The sequence below is a fragment of the Adiantum capillus-veneris genome, chromosome 22 (assembly GCF_014529385.1).
Source record: "Adiantum capillus-veneris isolate H3 chromosome 22, ASM1452938v2, whole genome shotgun sequence".
NCBI lineage: Eukaryota > Viridiplantae > Streptophyta > Polypodiopsida > Polypodiales > Pteridaceae > Adiantum > Adiantum capillus-veneris.
Genome location: NC_140952.1, coordinates 45,286,206 through 45,304,602, shown reverse-complemented (window position 1 = coordinate 45,304,602; position 18,397 = coordinate 45,286,206). Strand labels below are relative to the sequence as shown.

General features: G+C 43.1%; 2 pseudogenes; both read right to left on the bottom strand.

The window, feature by feature from the left end:
• Positions 1–1,134: 1,134 nt before the first annotated feature.
• LOC147429255 (uncharacterized) lies at positions 1,135–11,744 on the bottom strand (annotated as a pseudogene).
• A 1,558-nt stretch (positions 11,745–13,302) lies between these two features.
• LOC147429254 (calmodulin pseudogene) lies at positions 13,303–13,654 on the bottom strand (annotated as a pseudogene).
• Positions 13,655–18,397: the final 4,743 nt, after the last annotated feature.

The following is an 18,397-nucleotide window of genomic DNA, read 5'->3' as shown; positions in this document are numbered from 1 at the left end:
AAAGGAAATTTTCCCATCTCATTTGTTTGTCGGAGAGTTTGTTCTGCGTCATGAAGTACTTAAGACTTTGGTGATTCGTTCGCACAATGAAAGGAGTCCCCAATAAATAGTGCTTCCATGAGTCTAAGGCATGTAGAACTGCGAGGAGTTCCTTTTCATATATGCCTAGATCTTGCTCAACAGGGTCAAACCTTCGACTTTCATAGCCTATGGCGTGCCCTTCTTGGAGCAAAACAGCTCCAAGGCAATCGCCACAAGCATCACATTGGACCTCAAATGGCTTTAAGAGATCCGGTAGTGTAAGCACATGTTGAGAGATAATCTTTCCTTTAAGCTTTTTGAAAGCATTGTTCTCCTTGGCAGACCATGTATACCTAATGTTTTTCTTTGTTAGGTCATGTAATGGTCCTGCTATTAGTGAGAACAAAACCAAGTGTGTTTGTTTGCCCTGTCCCTTTATTGAGGTTAATCACAATCTCCTTGATGGCCAAGCCCGAGTCTGCTTATCTGTAAAGACAAGCCCCATTCATAAACAAGAATACTTGCAAACAACTACATAATTTGTAACTCCCTTCGTAGCTTTTTTGATAACACATATTGTGTATCTATATCTTTGGCACGCTTACTCTTCTCTCTTTTTGCATGCAAAGCCTTGAGCTTTGTCAACTGAACACCTTCGGAAAGAGTTTCATATAAATCCTGGGGGCACTTTTCCATGTTACCAATGATACTATAAGTAGACTGGCGAGCTTTGTCTTTGCTTATAACAAAGGTTTCCTTGGAGACCGCACTTACAATTTCTTTTTCAAGCATTTTTTCCATGAGCGTCTCATTTTGCACGATACTTTTTACGTGCTTCTCCGGAAATTCACTAATCACCTTGCAAAGAGTTGACCTTAGAGACTGAAGAAATGCCTTCTTCTTACCCTCTGCCATAATGACTATATAGATATCCTATTAAAAAAAGAAGCATTCAAGTCAGACTACATATATATAGATATTTTTGATTCTATTTCAAACTATCACATCAAAGCTCCTACATTAACCTAATGTGACACATTGGTGTACCATATTTCACTTTGAAAGCTAAAAGAGCTGAAGGTGAAAATCGATAGCTCAAGATGACACACCCGGTCAAGTCATATGACCAGTTATATAATAGTTCTTTGCCTCACCTTTGCAGTGCACCTTCCAAGAAAAACTAGCATGCAAATCGAACTCTGCAATTCTCATAAACAAATCATACTGGCTAACCACTGCAGCGAAGCGCCTAAATTGTGAAGGCGCTTTGTTTGTTATTAAAAAAAAAACATTCGTCCTGCGCCATCCCTGCCTGGCTCTCTGAGCCTACCACGCCTAGCCTCACTGCTCGCCCTATGCTCCATGGTGACGTATTCTCCTCCCCGACACCTACAATTAGGTGCATCGGAATGATTGTTTGCGCTTTGCTCAAGATGAGTGCTCCGAACTGTGCTCAAGGTTCCTTTTAGTTCTTATGGAAGGGAGAGCCTTCCGTTCTTAATGGAAAGTGCTATAATCACGAGAAAGTAAATGGACAATGTGCGTGCAAGTGTATGAGACTGAGATATAGAGAGAGAAGAGAGATACGACGAGGACGATGATGAAAACGACGACTTTAGGGCTGAACTCTGTGGTCTTCTATCTGCTGAATTTTGGGGCTGTTTCGGTGGCTAAAAATGATTGTTTTGGCTGCGTTTTCGAGGGCTGAAAATGGGGGTATTTGCAATGCTTCTAGGGCTGAATGGTTTGTTGTCCATGAAGGCTGAAAATGCTAATGTTGTGCTGCGGAATGGGCTGAAAACCAAAAACGTTGCAGCTTCTCTAGCGTTAATAGAAAACGCTGCCTTGTCTGGTACTGATGGCGATCATGGGAAAAACGCGAGCTATGGAGGTCTTGTTGCTACTTCTTGAAAATGCCAGGTTGTCAGAGAAGATGGAGATGATCCAAGTTGAAAAATTCTAGGCTGATGTGCGGCGAGGATGAGGACCAAAAATGCTAGGGGTTCCTGCTGGGGTTCTACTGAGAAGGTGCCTGTTGAGCATGTGCTCCTGCTGCCTCTTCTGCCAGAAAGTGCTAACTTGGGTTTGCTTATATATTAACTTAGCAAAATTGCCCTACCTACTTTTGTTGGAAAGTCACTTAAAAATAATAAGTGAAAAATGTCAAAAATAGGGAAAATAGGCTAAATGCACTGGAAAATTCCCCTGATTGAATCTGATGGATTCTGAAGGGAATACTGATGATCATGTTGTGTGCAACCAGAGTATATGCATCTATGCTAAGTGACTGGGCATGCACGGTCTACGAATAGACTCACAAGAGTGCTAGATCACTACTAATCTAGATTGAATGGACTGACTGAACCCAGATCACTGCTAATCTAGACTGACTGAACTGACTGACTGAACCCTGATCATGCTGTAGCTTGTCCACGGACACATAGGGCTGGATGTGTCACATGACACCTACGGTCAATCTCCACCTTTGCTTTCATTCTCTTTTGCTTAACACCACTAGGGCATCTCCAAGGACCTGTGTACTCACCCGCACTACAAGAGGCTATTCATATTAGCGACGCTCACACAGCGACGCTCAAAAAAAAAATTCTCGGCGTCGCTATGAGCGTCGCAAATTTACAAGTAAATTTGCGACGCTCATAGCGACGCCGACTGGGCTAAAAAAATAACAGAGAGCGCCCAAAAACTCAGATCTTAGATCTGAGTTTTTCGGCGCCCTCAAGCAAGGAGCAGGTAACGCTCTCCCTCTCTCTCTCTCTCTCTCTCTCTCTCTCTCTCTTCTTCTCCACACACACACACACACACACATACACACACACGAGGAGAGGAAGGAGAGCCAGGTATTCTCCTTCCCTCTCCTCACTCTCATGTTCCCTTCCCCTCTTTCTCTCTCCCTCTCTCTCTCTCTCTCTCACACACACACACACACATAGTGTTTTTGAGAGAGAGAGAGAGAGAGAGAGAGAGAGAGAGAGAGAGAGAGAGAGAGAGTACAAACATAAACAAAAACGCACACACACATACATAAACAAAGAATGCACACACACATTGAGAGAGGAAAAGAGAGAGAGAGCATGCATAAACAAAAAACGCACACATTGAGAGAGAAAAAGAGAGAGAGAACATGCATAAACAAAAAACGCACACATTGAGAGAGGAAAAGAGAGAGAAAACATGCATAAACAAAAAAACGCACACACATTGAGAGAGAAAGAGAGAGAAACTAATTTAACGTTGTAGGAAACTAATTAAAATTAAAAGACCTAAAGATCTAGCCGACGAGGAGTTGAACTCAAGACCTATTATTCAAGAGGGAAATGGCATAACCAATCTATCATACTTGGCATGGGTGATAGAAAGGTTATACCATTTATCTCTTTTTATTGGCACACACATCCACACACGTGCACACACACAAGAAGAAGAGAGTTATAACGCTGTAGGAAACTATCCTAAAAGATGTTAAAGATTAGGTTAGATGTAGACTTACGTTAAATTAGATTTAGGTTTATTTAAGTTAAATTAGATTAGATTTAGGTTTATTTTTAATTAGATTTACGTTTATTTACGCTAGATTTAGATTTACGTTATATTAGATTAGATTTAGGTCTCCATAGACTGCGATGCCTGCATGAAGCGGGTGAAGAAAGCCCTCAATGGAATATAGGGTATTGCTGCCTTCATTCATGGTGGGCTCCGTCGATCCAAAAGTAGTGGTGAAATGTCTTCAGAAGATAGGGAAGAAGGTGGATCTTTAGGGCGGCAAGAGTCACTACATCCCCGACACAATGACCATCTAGACAACCTCTAGTCATTCAACAGCAACTTCAAAGTTAGTAACAAGAGCAAGAACGGTCTAAAGGGCCAATTGCTGTTGTCAGATGTGGATGGAGATGAGGCAGCGTCACCGCCGGAAGTTAACTCTCACATCTTTAGTGATGAGAATGCCAACTCTTGCCGAGTTATGTGAAAAATTATGTGTTAAATTAGTTTAAGGTTCTTATAATCCCTGTTAGTTTAGTTCTTTGTTTTTAATATAACATAATTTACGTTAGATTTAGATTTATGTTATATTAGATTAGACTTAGGTTTATTTAGGTTTACCCACACACACACACACAAGAAGAAGAGAGTTTTAACGTCGTAGGAAACTATCCCAAAAGACGTTAAAGATTAGGTTAGATGTAGACTTACGTTAAATTAGATTTAGGTTTATTTTTAGTTAGATTTACGTTTATTTAGATTTACGCTTATTTACGTTAGATCGAGTCCACGCAAGAATTACTTACGGTTTAGGGTTTAGAGTTAGACGAACAGTGAAAAGATCTACTGTGAAAAGATGTTAAGATGCTGTGAAGTGCTACAGCTAGAGAAGAGGCAAAGGGGTTTTGTCCACTACATGCAGTATCATGTAGACGTGGGTCTGTAGATTTCTTGTACCCACAAATATAGGTATTGACCAATAAAGACGAGATTATAACCCGGTGGTTCTGATCTCTGTGCACCTCTAGACCGAGGTGTGCGGGGATTGGACATGACTAGAGAATGTGAGGTAAAGAGAGAGAGAGAGAGAGAGAGAGAGAGAGAGAGAGAGAGAGAGAGAGAGAGAGAGAGAGAGAGAGAGAGAGAGAGAGAGAGATAAGACGAAGAATGCCAATAGAATATTAAATTTGTTGTCCAGGTTATAAGATTTTTATCCTCATTATGAGTAGTGACGAGGATGTGGGACCGTCCAACCGAAACACCTATCTCTCAACGAGGGTCTTATGTCCTTGTAATCAATGCAAGCATGCTGTGCGACGGACAAGACGTGTTTCTTTGCAGCACGTTCACGAATTTGGCGAGTTCGATCCATCTATTATAGATCGAGTTGTTGCCAATTATAACTCGTCGGACTCTGACGCTGGCCAACAAGCAGCAATCTTGCAACCCAATAGACGTGTTCGCAGGCGCTTTGGTCAAGCAGCATATGCGAGGCCACAAGATGTAGCCTCTGACAGCTCGGGGGATGATCATGCAGAGCACATTCCCAACGAGGCAATGTTTGAGCCCGAGATTGATGAAATGATCGAGACGATCATGGATTCAGAAAGGCTTATCTATGATGATATGAAAAGTGAAGCCGATACGCCATTGTATAATGGAGCACGTATGTCTAGATTGAAAGCACTCCTGGTTCTTCTCAACATGCAGGCAAAGTTTGGATGGAGTGACACTAGCGTCACAGCGCTTTTCAGGTGATCTATTACAATTAGTTTACTTTAATAAAACTCTAAATGTATAATGATCTGATAGATTTTTACACGACTGTATCGTATTTTTATGTTGTGTAGATTGCTTAAAGAGCACATACTACCAGCTGACAATGTGATGCCAGATTCCCGAGATGAAGCAAGAAAGATTTTGCGAAACTTGGGGATGGATTACAATTCTATCCACGCTTGTCCTAATGACTGCATTCTTTTCAGAGGGGAATACATAGACATGGAGAAGTGTCCGAAATGTGATTCCGAAAGATATCAAGTAGATCTCCATGGGACAAAAATTCCACAAAAGGTTTTGCGACATTTTCCTCTGCTTCCTTGCATCAAGCATTTCTTCGAATGTAAGTCCATGGCCGCCCTAGCATCATGGCATGAGGAGAATAAATCTTCGGATGGTGTGCTACGAATTCCTGCAGATTGCGTAGCCTGCAAACATATAGATGGAACATGGTCGGATTTTGCCAGGGAAGCTCGAAATTTGCGCTTAGGCCTGGCTATGGATGGCGTAAATCCATTTGGTCAAAGATCAACATCTTACAGTGTATGGCCCGTTGTCATCGTCAACTACAACATTCCCCCGTGGTTGACTACGAAGAAGGGGCACCTATGGCTAAGCTTGATTGTGCCAGGGCGATATAAAGTGGGGAATATGGATGTGTATCTTTGTCCACTATTGGAAGAGCTACAACAATTGTGGATTGGCATAGAGGTGGTGGATATGAGCCGACACACAGGACGACGGAATGCTTTGATCAGAGGCATTCTAATGTGGACCATGCATGACTATCCCGGGCTAACAGAATGCTCAGGTGATCTATTGACACTCCTCACTCAGACACTGTAAATCTTGTTTTTTCCCATAGTTGATCTATTATCATGTGTATACATGCAGGGCTTCAAGCGGATACAGAGCATGTGTCACATGTGGACCTAGACTGAATGCACGTAGGGCGCCCTCACTGAAGAAGAAAATCTACGAAGGTCATCAAGAGTATCTTCCAGAGAATCATGTGTTATGCGACGGCTTTTTGGGAAGAGAGCCACCAAGGATGTCTGCACAAGCATGGTTAGAGCAGAAGGAGATGTGCAATGACGGATTGACTCCAGGGATGAAGAGACTATCTCTATGGTACGAGTTACCATACTGGCCCCGACTCATGATCAATCACTTGCTCGATCCAATGCACATATTCAAGAATGTGGGTAATCTACTATGGGACCATCTGACCGGCAAGAAAGATACTTTGGGAGCCAGAGTTGACCTTAGAAATGTGGATTGTATGGAGCAATATTGGCCGCAAACAGCGTCTGATGGATCGATAAAACTCCCTAAAGCACCATGGATTTTCACAGGAGCCCAAGAACGCAAAGTAAAAGAGACCATTCGATCTTTGCGGACCCCCATTGGCGTAATGCACTCGCTCCGAACGTGTTTTACTAAAGAAGAAAAGCATACCGGTTTGAAGTCACACGATTGGCATAAAACAGGTACGTTCATAGTGGACTTTAATATCATTGCATAAAATGTGGACTTTAATATCATTGCTGCACATACTTTACAGTTTATTTTACCGGTTGCCATTGAGGGATGTTTGTCTCTCGACATCCGTAACACAATCTACAAACTTGCAAAGCTGGTGCAATGGATCTCACAAAAGGAGATCAACGTAGACTCCATACCATTCGCCAAACTAAATGCTGCGGAGCTTGTGTGCATGTTTGAGAAACATTTTCCTACTACCATGCTAACCATTCAGGTGCATCTTCTTGTTCACATAGTTGATGAGGTGGAAATAGCTGGCACAGTTCATTCCAGATGGATGTTCTTCTTAGAACGTTTCATGAAAACGCTTAAGGGATATGTGCGTCAAAAGGCACGTCCGGAGGGCAGCATGGCATAAGGTTGGTTGGTATCAGAGTCCCTAGTGTACATTGGAGAGTGGCTAGATGGATTTGATAAAGCCCGGGACACGCTATGGCGAACCATAGATGATGAGCGCATATCTGGGATTGTCATGTGCAATCTCGGTGTTGAGAAGAAGATGACGGAAGATCTAGAGGCTAAAATCAACCGATTTTGCATGCTTCACAATCCAGTGATGCAAAAGTGGATTTCACAATATGAGTATGCAAAGCAAGAGCAACAAAGGGCACGAATCGAGTGGAGACAGGGAAGATGACCACCGATGCACTATCCGACGGTTCTGGAGAGCCTACCAACCTTCATGAGCTTAAGATGGTTGCACAACCAATTGAAAAGCGCACAACAATGCGGTGACGAAGTGACTGAGGAAGAGTGGGAGTACTCTTGGGGTTGTGCGACCAAGGTAAGTTTGCAATGTACGCTAGCTAGTGACTTTATTTCTAAACGTTTGAACGGCCACTCATAATCTTTGTTCGTTGTAGTATAAGTCATACACAGCAGCATGGTGTAAAGGTCGACATTTTAGGGTGGAACGAATCGACAAAAAGCATTTTACTCAAGATTGTGGAATCATGGCAAAATTTGAACAGTCTAGTCGACGACGTTCCTCTGATGCAGATCCTGTGGTGGCGGAACTCACTTACTTCAGCACGCTGCAAGAGATTTTGAGGATCGATTACAGAGGATTTTTTGTCGACTTGTTCGACGTGCAATGGTTCAAGATAATCATGGAGGGTCGCAACGCTACTGTGTGTAGAGGAGAGTCTGGTTTTCTTGAGGTGGATTCTACTAAGAAATGGACTGACCTAAGAGACACTTTCGTACTGGGGTGCATGCAGAGGAGCTACAAAATGAAACAGAGGATATGTGTTTAAACGGAGAGCTCTATATAGATATAGGAAGTTATGCTGAGTTATGCGAGGATGAGAGAGAGATCTCTTAAAGCCACAAATATTGTATTTGAACAATTTTTCTCCGTGTTGTAAAAGCTCTGGCTCTCTAAGTACCTTCCATGGTGTATAACGCTCTTTTCTACTCGCGCTCACATCTTTTGATTGAAAATTATGAGTTTTCGACTTGCCTCTTCTATCACTCAATTCATTGCGTCATTGTATTTATATGCGTCATTACGTCATTGTATTTAATGGTCTTTGCGTCATTGTCTACTCTATTCATTCAATATTAAGTTTAAATATTCGTGTGTTTAATACAGGTATGGATGATGAGGAGTTTCTTTCTTCTTTGTCACCGTAGCAGAGACAGTGGTACGTGGAGCGTCATCACTCTGGCGCATCATCGTGCGTTCCTACTCCATCCGCATCTCCCTCTCTTTCGGAGCATTCGGCGCGCTCCGAAGCTTCGGCGTCGACGAGACGAGCTTCACACTCGTCTAGACACCAGCGCTCTAGTGGTGGCAGTGGCGGTTGTTGTGGGGATTCCGCCACCGATGCCTCCACACCGCCTCGTGTTCGACGAGGCTCTTTACCCTCCCCTTCTTTGCCCGCCCCCACACCAGCCACAGCATCGCCATCTACGCCAGGTTTTGCACGGCTGACTGTTCCTAGCAGCTACACACCTCTACCTACTCCGCCAGGAGCCACCCCACTCGACACTCCTCGCTTCGGGGCCCAGACGCCGGTGGAGACACCTGACGTCCGTACCCCCATCGACACGCCGTTAGAGACCCCTGCCGGGACACCCAGGTTCACGCATCACCGGCCAGAGGGCTTGCCTTACTCCGTCGACTTCAGCGGCGGCATCATCATGGATGATGACGACAAGAAGGTGATCTCGCGCATGCGTGGTCTTTGCTCTCACCTGTTTAGACACTACATACTAAACAAATGGAGTGAAGTACCAAGTGATTTAAAAAACAGAGTCATCAGCATACTTCATGATGAGTTTCCCGTTCCAACACGGGATTAGCGCTTCAATGAAGACCTGATGAAGATTCGAATGCGCGAATACTGCAAACACAAGCGTTCCGAAGTGCAAAAAGCAATCAAGCATGGGTGGAACAGGCCAGATTGGCTGGCCAAAGAAGATTGGAAGAATGCGAAGAAAGCAGCGCGCGAGAATCCCGACAAGTGGAAGCAACAAAAGGATGCAGCCAGAGCGCGAGTAGAGGCAGGGAGCTCGCACTACTTGGGGAGCGGTGGATGGACATCATTTGAGGCCGATTTTGTAAGTGTTTTCGCATTGCTCTTTATGTTCGATAGTTTAGGGTTTATGAGTTTTTTAATTCTAACATAATGAATTCTTTGTATGTTTTGACAGTGGTCGATGACAAGACGTGATCCCACACCGTACGAGCGCGAGTACGTAGGCAAGAAGGGCTTAAACGCCCTGATGGACATTCTCAGTTCTCGCGGCGGCATGGTTAGTATTAGGGTTTACTCTTTTCTATTTTTTGTATTGTTTTATAAATGTCGTTATATGTTTATACTTACTGAAAGCTGTCTTATTGTCTTTTTTTGCAGAATCCGACATATACGCCGCTTGGACGCGATGAGACGTCTGACTAGACGACGTCAGTTTAGCCGTAGCTAGATAGCATTAGTTTAGGGTTTCTCATAGCTTATGTATCATGAGACGGATTTTATACGTCGTTTTGAACCATGTATATTATTACATTTGTCACCGCAATTCATTTTGCCAATCAATTCTTTATGCTTATGATGTTGTACAATTGTCATTATTACATTTGCCAATCAATTCATTTTGCCTATGATGTGTACAATTGTCAATTTTACGCTTGTCAATTTTGCAAACAATGCGTCTTGTGGGTGACTATTTTGGGTCTATTATCTACCCTTGCACTTTTTTTAAAAAGTGAATCAAGTACAATATGGTTGATGGGTAGCAGGGCATTCAATGCCCTGTCACCAAAAAAAAATTCTCTTTAGCGTCGCTATAACCGTCGCTATTTATGGCTCTGGAGCGTCGCTATAGACTTCTGTGTAAACGTCGCTATAACCGTCGCTATGAGCGTCTCTATATAGCGACGGCTATAGCGACGCATATAGCGATGCTCTCGTAGCGATGCTATTAGCGACGGTTTTAGCAACGCCGGGGGTTATAAAAACACAGTGTATTTCCGTCGCTAACAGCGTCACAAGAGCACACAACCTCTTGTAGTGCCGGGAGAGCATTTTCGAAGATTCTAGAGGATTTTCAATTATCTTGCAGCTAGTACCACCTAATTAATAGGTATTCCTAATGGCTTCAAAAAAATAAAAACCATTGATTTGTTTAGAGATTCCAATTTCAGATAAGGGGTCGCAAGCGCATACATCTTCATGCATCATGCCACCATCCTCATCTGTTTCGAGTGGTGGCCCGTCCTGATCCTAATGAGCTTAGTCTGGCATTTTTATGCAGCACAAATAGCAGTCATGCATCTTGGCCCATACCTAGATTGCTATGGCCACCACAAGCACGACCACAAGTCATGCATCGCTTCGCTTGCAAGGTGCTGGCCTCCCATTGTGAGCGTCAGCACAAACTCCTCACATCGTCATCATCCTTGCCGAAGAAGTCGGAAAAGAGGAAGCTTTGCCACTACAGAAGCTTGCATCACAGTGTATAGACAAACATCTCAAGCATAGAAACAATATACAGTTTACAGATCAACACTAATTGAAGAAAGAGTTTGTCGCAAAGCCTTGCTAACTTGAAACAAATTTGGAATCCAGCATTGGCTGGCAGTGGTGAGCGTAGATCTAAAGCCAATGTCTACCATGTGAGGGGGGATACTAGGAAGCTAGAGAAGTTAGAACAACATTGGTGAAAATTTCACTTAAAGAAACCTGACAACCTTCACTGAGGACAGATCTGAACATTGTTTTCAAACAAGACGATTGCACAGGCTAGCTACATTTTCAAATATAAACAAACTGACAACAGAATCATTATACCAGACATAAATGGAACTGCAACATCGGCGGATAAATGGCAAAGAAGGCATGACGAAACAACATTTCACAGAATAAAATAGAATAAAGAATGATAGAATGAGATCTTAAAGGTGCTCACCTTGAAGGCAGTCGCAGTTTTCAGCCTCTTTGCGGACAACGTCAAGGACAGAATCAATGAGCTCCACGCCTTTGGTGTAGTGACCCTTGGCCCAGTTGTTAGCAGTTTTGGACTGGCCAAAGACGAAGTTATCAAGGCAGAAGATTTGCCCATAGGGGCCCGTTCGAACACTGTCCATAGTACCTGGCTCCAGATCGATGAGCACGGTATGAGGGACATAGCGCCCGCAACTTGCCTCATTGTAGTACACATTCACTCTCTCCATCTGCACGTCAGTGTCGCCGATGTATGACCCCATGGGATCAATGCCGTGCTCTATGCATACCACCTCCCAGAACTTGGCGCCAATTTGGTTCCCACATTGGCCCCCTTGCAAAGGCTCCTCCTCAGTCAAAGTGACAACTCTGCCAAATGACAAAGGTGCAGAAGCAAGGGTCTTGACTCTTGATGTCTTGGGAATGGGAATTTCTTGGTGTCGACATAACTGCCAATCGAAATGGTCTCGGTGTCTAGCCACTTGTAGCTTTGATCATGGTACTTCTTTCTAGGATAACACAAAACACTCGAAGCCAGTCTTACAATGGTTCTCTCTTTGTTATAAAGAGAAACATGGATATTTGGCTACTCTCCAAGACAATTTTCTGGCTTCAATGAATGTCAATGCTTGGTTTTGTTTGCATTGTAGGGTTAGCACTCTTCCTTTGCTGACACGTAAGAACATAATATTGCCCAGCCAAAGGAGTCCCTGTTAGTAAATTAGCAAGTTTCTTGCCTATGCAATCACAAAGCACCCTTTTTTTTAAAATCTCTGGTAAATTACACAATTGAAGCTAATCAGATCAACTGCAATGAATTTGAATGACTTAGCCTACCTTGAATGGGAAAATGATTAGAGTGATTACCTTAAGTTTCTTTCTGCACTACATAGTAGAATGTCTCTATTTCTTTCTCAAATAAATTGTACTCCTGACGTTCTATCCTAATTATCCAAACGCATTCATGCTTAATCTAAGTGTGAATGAGAATGCATGCTTACCAATCTATCTAGTCCCAAACCACACCAAACTCAAGTAGAATAAATAGACTACATACTCCAAAAAATCACCAAGAGGAAATGTTTCAGTTAAGGGGATGGATATAACATTACTTCATGTCATCAATACTAAAGACAATGTAAACTCTAAATCACTAATTCAAGCTTCAATGAAGCTGTTAAAGAAAAATAAAAAAACTAGAAAGAAAATCAGAGAAACAAACACATAATTGGAAATACATCCCAACATGGAAAGCCTTCCAATGTCATTCCTTTGCCTTGTTTTTGTTGATTCTAACACAAGGCATAATAGGAAACCAAAGCTATTACTTACCTTGGAGGCTTGCTTGGCCATGCAATCAGAATCAAAAAAGCTGCAAATCAAGTCAACGAGCTTACCAAGGCAAAGAAGAAACATGGGCATGGTTGCGCCATGCATTGTGCAAGCCAAAGCCACCAGCCAGCATAGTTACTGCATCCACCCGCCCGCCCAGATAGCTTGTGGAAGGCCACTCTGGCCGCGCCACAGAGGCACCTACATTTCAGAGCTCTCAGGTCTCCCAATTTCTTCTCCTTCTACCTGTGTCATACACGAGCAAGAACTCTCTCTCTCTCTCTCTCTCTCTCTCTCTCTCTCTCTCTCTCTCTCTCTCTCTCTCTCTCTCTCTCTCTCTCTCTCTCTCTCTCTTTGACTGCTAAGAATTGCTCAAAAAGATTCTTGATCAATTTACATAAAAACTGCAATCAAACGAACTAGCACTTCATCCTAATGCTATAACTGTGCAACTGGGCAGTACTAACATGTTCGATATTCTCAAGATCAAGTCAGCTAAGCTTAACACCAGAACCACTCATCCAAGATACAAGCCTGCAATCATATTTTTTGAAGGCATACACTATGACTAATAGCCAAATTGGGCTTAAATGAGCATAAAAGAAAGGTTACTTTGCAAAGGTCACATTAAGCCCAACAAAAGCTGGTTGCACCACAAGGTATTCAACAAAGTTCACTTTGACAGCATCATCCTCACAAACTTCTCATAGTTGACTTTTCCATCACCGATAACATCAGCCTCACGGATCATTTCATCCACCTCCTCATCAGTCAGTTTCTCCCCAAGATTTTTCATCACGTGACAAAGCTTTGCTGCAGAAATAAACCCATTCTGGTCCTTGTCAAACACCTTAAAGGCTTCCTTAAGTTCCTCTTCAGAGTCAGAGTCCTTCATTTTTCTGGCCATGAGATTCAAAAATTCAGGAAAATCAATGGTCCCATTTCCGTCTGATTCAACCTCATTGATCATTTCTTGCAACTCAGCTTTGGTAGGGTTCTGACCAAGAGAGCGCTCTCCTGTAAGCTGTTCATGGCGAACTTCTTGAAAAGTAGGGTTCAAAGTTGGCGATCGAAGGCCGAGATCTAGCTCTCTCTCTCTCTCTCTCTCTCTCTCTCTCTCTCTCTCTCTCTCTCTCTCTCTCTCTCTCTCTCTCTCTCTCTCTCTCTCTCTCTCTCTCTCTCTCTCTCTCTCTCTCTCTGACGATAATGGATTTACATAGTCTAAAAAATTCATGTGCGTTATACCTTTGCGATCGTGCTTGCTTGGGTCGCGCCTTGCGCGCACGTTGATCTCCATCCATTGTGGCGGGATTTCTGGCCGCGGAGCTTCTTGAAATTTTGACGCAGACATATGCCCTTTACCTCCAAAGATTAAAATTTGTAGTGTAAAAGAAACGATATGCAATAGGAGCTTGAGCACAAGGCTAAAGTTGAAAGAAGAGGAATGACACAAAAGCAGCAGTGACGGTACACATGATACAAGAAGTGGATGCCGCAGTTGAGATGATGACAAAAGTCAAGGAAGTGACGATGATGGAGATTGTAGAAGAAGAACTCACGATGATACTGTTACTCACGGATTGTTGAAAAAAATTGGTATGTTTAGCATAGCCTTGGTTAAATGTGGTAGGGCCAGGAAGCTCTGAGCTGTTTTCAATAGATACAAAGTGAGCACATCTCTCCACCACCTATGCTTGCATCTTGAAGGCAAGCATAGGTGGAAATTTGGAAGACGTTGAGATGGACAAAAGAACTCACGATGATATTGTTGGTTGAGTTGGTTCGTACATAAGGGTACATTGTTGCCATGAAAGGTGGTGAAAAAAATATAGAGTGAAAATCTATGTTCTCACAATGTGTCATTTCCACATTTGAACTAAGCATAATAGATACCAGCTTTAACATTCACTCTCCCTCTCTCTCTCTCTCTCTCTCTCTCTCTCTCTCTCGCTCTCTCTCTCTCTCTCTCTCTCTCTCTCTCTCTCTCTCTCTCTCTCTCTCTCTCTCTTGAATAACAGGTCTTGAGTTCAGCTCTTCTCGTTGGTTAGGTATCTTGGGATAGTTTCCTACGACGTTAAAACTCTTCTTCTTCCTCTCTCTCTCTCTCTCTCTCTCTCTCTCTCTCTCTCTCTCTCTATCTATCTATATATATATATAGCCAATGTGGGCAGGACAGAGAGGAAATAGGATGTATTCTTGTTCTTCAATGATTGAAATTTTGCCGATGAGTACACTTATGTGTTATCTTTGTGGACATGATCGCCTCTTTTGTGAGGTAATATGTGACAAATTACATGCTAACCACTCAAAAATGCATCTCAATTGTCAAAAAAGAATGAAAATTAGAAAGTTTGATCAATCCGACGAAAATAGATACATGGGTACTTTGGAAATTTTAAAAATTTGAAGGGTATTTTGGGAATTTCGACAAATTAGAGGGGTTTGAGCTTGGCTTTAAGAAAATGAGGAATTCACATAAGTTTTAATGTAATTTCCGACAAAAGCTTCTAATTTTGACCAAAAAAACGAGAGAATTTCAAGTTTTCCCTTATTTTCACCATGCCATGAAAGTATTCATCGATGCACGCACACACACACACACACACACACACACACACACACACACACACACACACACACACACACACACACACACACACACAGAGGCTTACTAATGTATTTAAGGTGGCTCATATAGTTGAATGTAGCTCCAATGTACCCCCCCTCCTCTCCCCCCCCCCCCCCCCCCCTCCCTTATGTGTACGATATGAGTATGAAATAATGAGGGGCTACCCCTATTGTATACGCTTATGTACAAAATCTAAAAACCCCCCTATTGTACACTCACGTGGTACTGTACGGAAAAACATAGTGAATCCCCCGGGAACCACTCATGCTACTAGCGATAATAGCTTGGACAAGTGGTGGATCTTGGAACCAAAGGCCCATGTATAACGTATCATGGTCACTCCAAGTGGCGAGAAAGAATACCCTAGCTGATATAGCCTTATAAGGTTGGACAAGTGGTGGACCTTAACACCCACATCTTCTTAATATAATGACATAGAGTGGAAAAGTGGTGAACCTTGAGACCAAACCACTCATGCTACTAGCGATAATAGGTTGGACAAGTGGTGGACCTTGAATGTAAACCCCCATGTAAAACCTATCATGGTAACTCCAAGTGGTGAGAAAGAATAAAGTTTAAGATATAGCCTTATAGGTTGGACAAGTGGTGGACCTTGGAATCAAACCCCCATGTAAAACCCCCATGTAGGAAATATCATGGGTTTAAGGTATTTCAATGGAGCCTAGAATCTTGGAGACATGGTGTAGCTTGCTTCTCTTCATGTTTCAATGGAGCGTATCTTGGACAAATGGTGGAGCATCCTTCTGTCCATGTTTCAATGGACCCTAGCTTGGACAAGTGGTGGACCTTTGCTTCTCTCTATGTTTCAATAGAGTTATCTTGGACAAGTGGTGGACCTTGGAACCAAACCTCCATGTAAAACCTATAATGGTAACTCCAAGTGGTGAGAAAGAATAAAGTTTAAGATATAGCCTTATAGGTTGGACAAGTGGTGGACCTTAACACCCAGATATTCTTAATATAATGACATAGAGTGGAAAAGTGGTGAATCTTGAGACCAAACCTCTCAAGCTACTAGAGATAATAGGTTGGACAAGTGGTGGACCTTGAATATAAACCACCTATGTACGAAATATCATGGGTTTAAGGTATTTCAATGGAGCCTAGCATCTTGGAGACATGGTGTAGCTTGCTTCTCTTCATGTTTCAATGGAGCGTATCTTGGACGAATGGTGGAGCATCCTTCTCTCCACGTTTCAATGGACCCTAACTTGGACAAGTGGTGGACCTTGGAACCAAACCCCCATGTAAAACCTATCATGGTCACTCCAAGTGGTGAGAAAGAATAACCCTTAAGATATAGCTTTATAGGTTGTACAAGTGGTGGACCTTAACACCCAGATATTCTTAATATAATGACATAGAGTAAAAAAGTGGTGAATCTTGAGACCAAACCACTCATGCTACTAGAGTTAATAGGTTGGACAAGTGGTGGACCTTGAATGTAAACCCCCCATGTTTCAATAGAGTTAGCTTCGACAAATGGTGGAGCATCCTTCTCTCCGTGTTTCAATGGAGCCTAGCTTGGACAAGTGGTGGACCTTTGCTTCTCTCTATGAGAAGAATACAGTTAGCTTGGATAGGTGGTGGACCTTGGAAACAAACCCCCATGTAAAACATATCATGGACATTTCAAGTGGTGAGAAAGAATACCCTTTAAGATATACCCTTATAGGTTGGACAAGTGGTCGACCTTAACACCCAGATCTTGTTAATATAATGACATAGTGTGGAAAAGTGGTGAATCTTGAGACCAAACCACTCATGCTACTAGGGATAATAGCTTGGACAAGTGGTGGACCTTGACTTTAAACCCCACATGTAAAAGATATCGTGGGTTTAAGGTATTTCAATGGAGTTAGCATCTTGGAGACATGGTGCAGCTTGCTTCTTTTCGTGTTTCAATGAAACCTATCTTCAATCAATGGGGGATCATCCTTCTCTCTATGTTTCAATGGAGCCTAGCTTGGACAAGTGGTGGACCTTTGCTTCTCTCTATGTTTCCATAGAGTTAGCTTAGACAAGTGGTGGATCTTGGAACGAAACCCCCATGTAAAACATATCGATATGTGCCTTGGTATGGCACTATGCAAGGTTTTTGCAGGTGGACAAAAGAGACCAATGCAAGGTGTTTGACCCAAGAGGTTGGTGAAAGGTATAGTAGGGGGTTGGGCAACCCGCATGAGCAAAGATGGTGGGTAGAAGATGCCAGTTTTGTACATATGGTGGGTGTTTTGCAGTGTACATAGAGAGTGTGTTCGGTGTGTTTTTTTAGTGCAATAAGCCCATATGTGGTTGAACATAAATGTTCAATGAGGGGGTGGGCAATCATGGTGCATCCAAAGTTGGTCTAAGCTAGGAGGTGGTCTATTCCAGGAAGAGGCAGCAGGCAAGTGCAGTGCAGAAGGCTAGAGAAGCTACCAAGGACCAGGGTAGCCAAAGGATAGCAGAAAAGTATGTCTAGAGTGGTTTTTTAGGCCAAAAGATATGCTAGATGGTCCAGAAGGGATGGCAGATGGAGGTGCAAAAAATGCCAAGTCAGTGCTCTGGAATGTAGAGTTCAGTATGCTCTAGAAGCCGGTCCAGACAACTCGTCAAACGGAGCCCCGGTGTGCAAGATACTGAAGTTTAAAGGTGGAGGATGTAGCAGATCCCCGATAGACAGGGTAGCTGGGGACAGGTGGCCCAGGCAGGTGGCAGTGGGTACATGTGTAGTGCTCAAGTTGTGGAGCATGCCAGTCTTCTCGGATTACAAATTGGAGCTCAGGTTAGCAAGTTATGGCCATCAGAATATTTGGCGGGGGTTGGGTCTGTGCCCAGAGGCCCAAATTGAAAAATGCGCCATCTGGCATTGTTTAAGCCTTGATAGGATTCAAGCAGATAGGTTTTGCTGTGTGAGGTCAGCAGGAAGTTGTGGCTCGTGATTCTGAGCCTCGAGCATCCAGTTACAGAGTGGAGAAAAAGGGAGCATTTGGTGGGGGAGTGCATGCAAATGATTTTCTCAGTTTTAGTGGCCTTGGATAGCGAGCTCAGAGAAGCCAGAATATGGTGAGGTTTGCATGGCTAGGCGCCGACTTGATGAGGATCCAACACGGCTTGGCGGTCCGAGATTCCCACT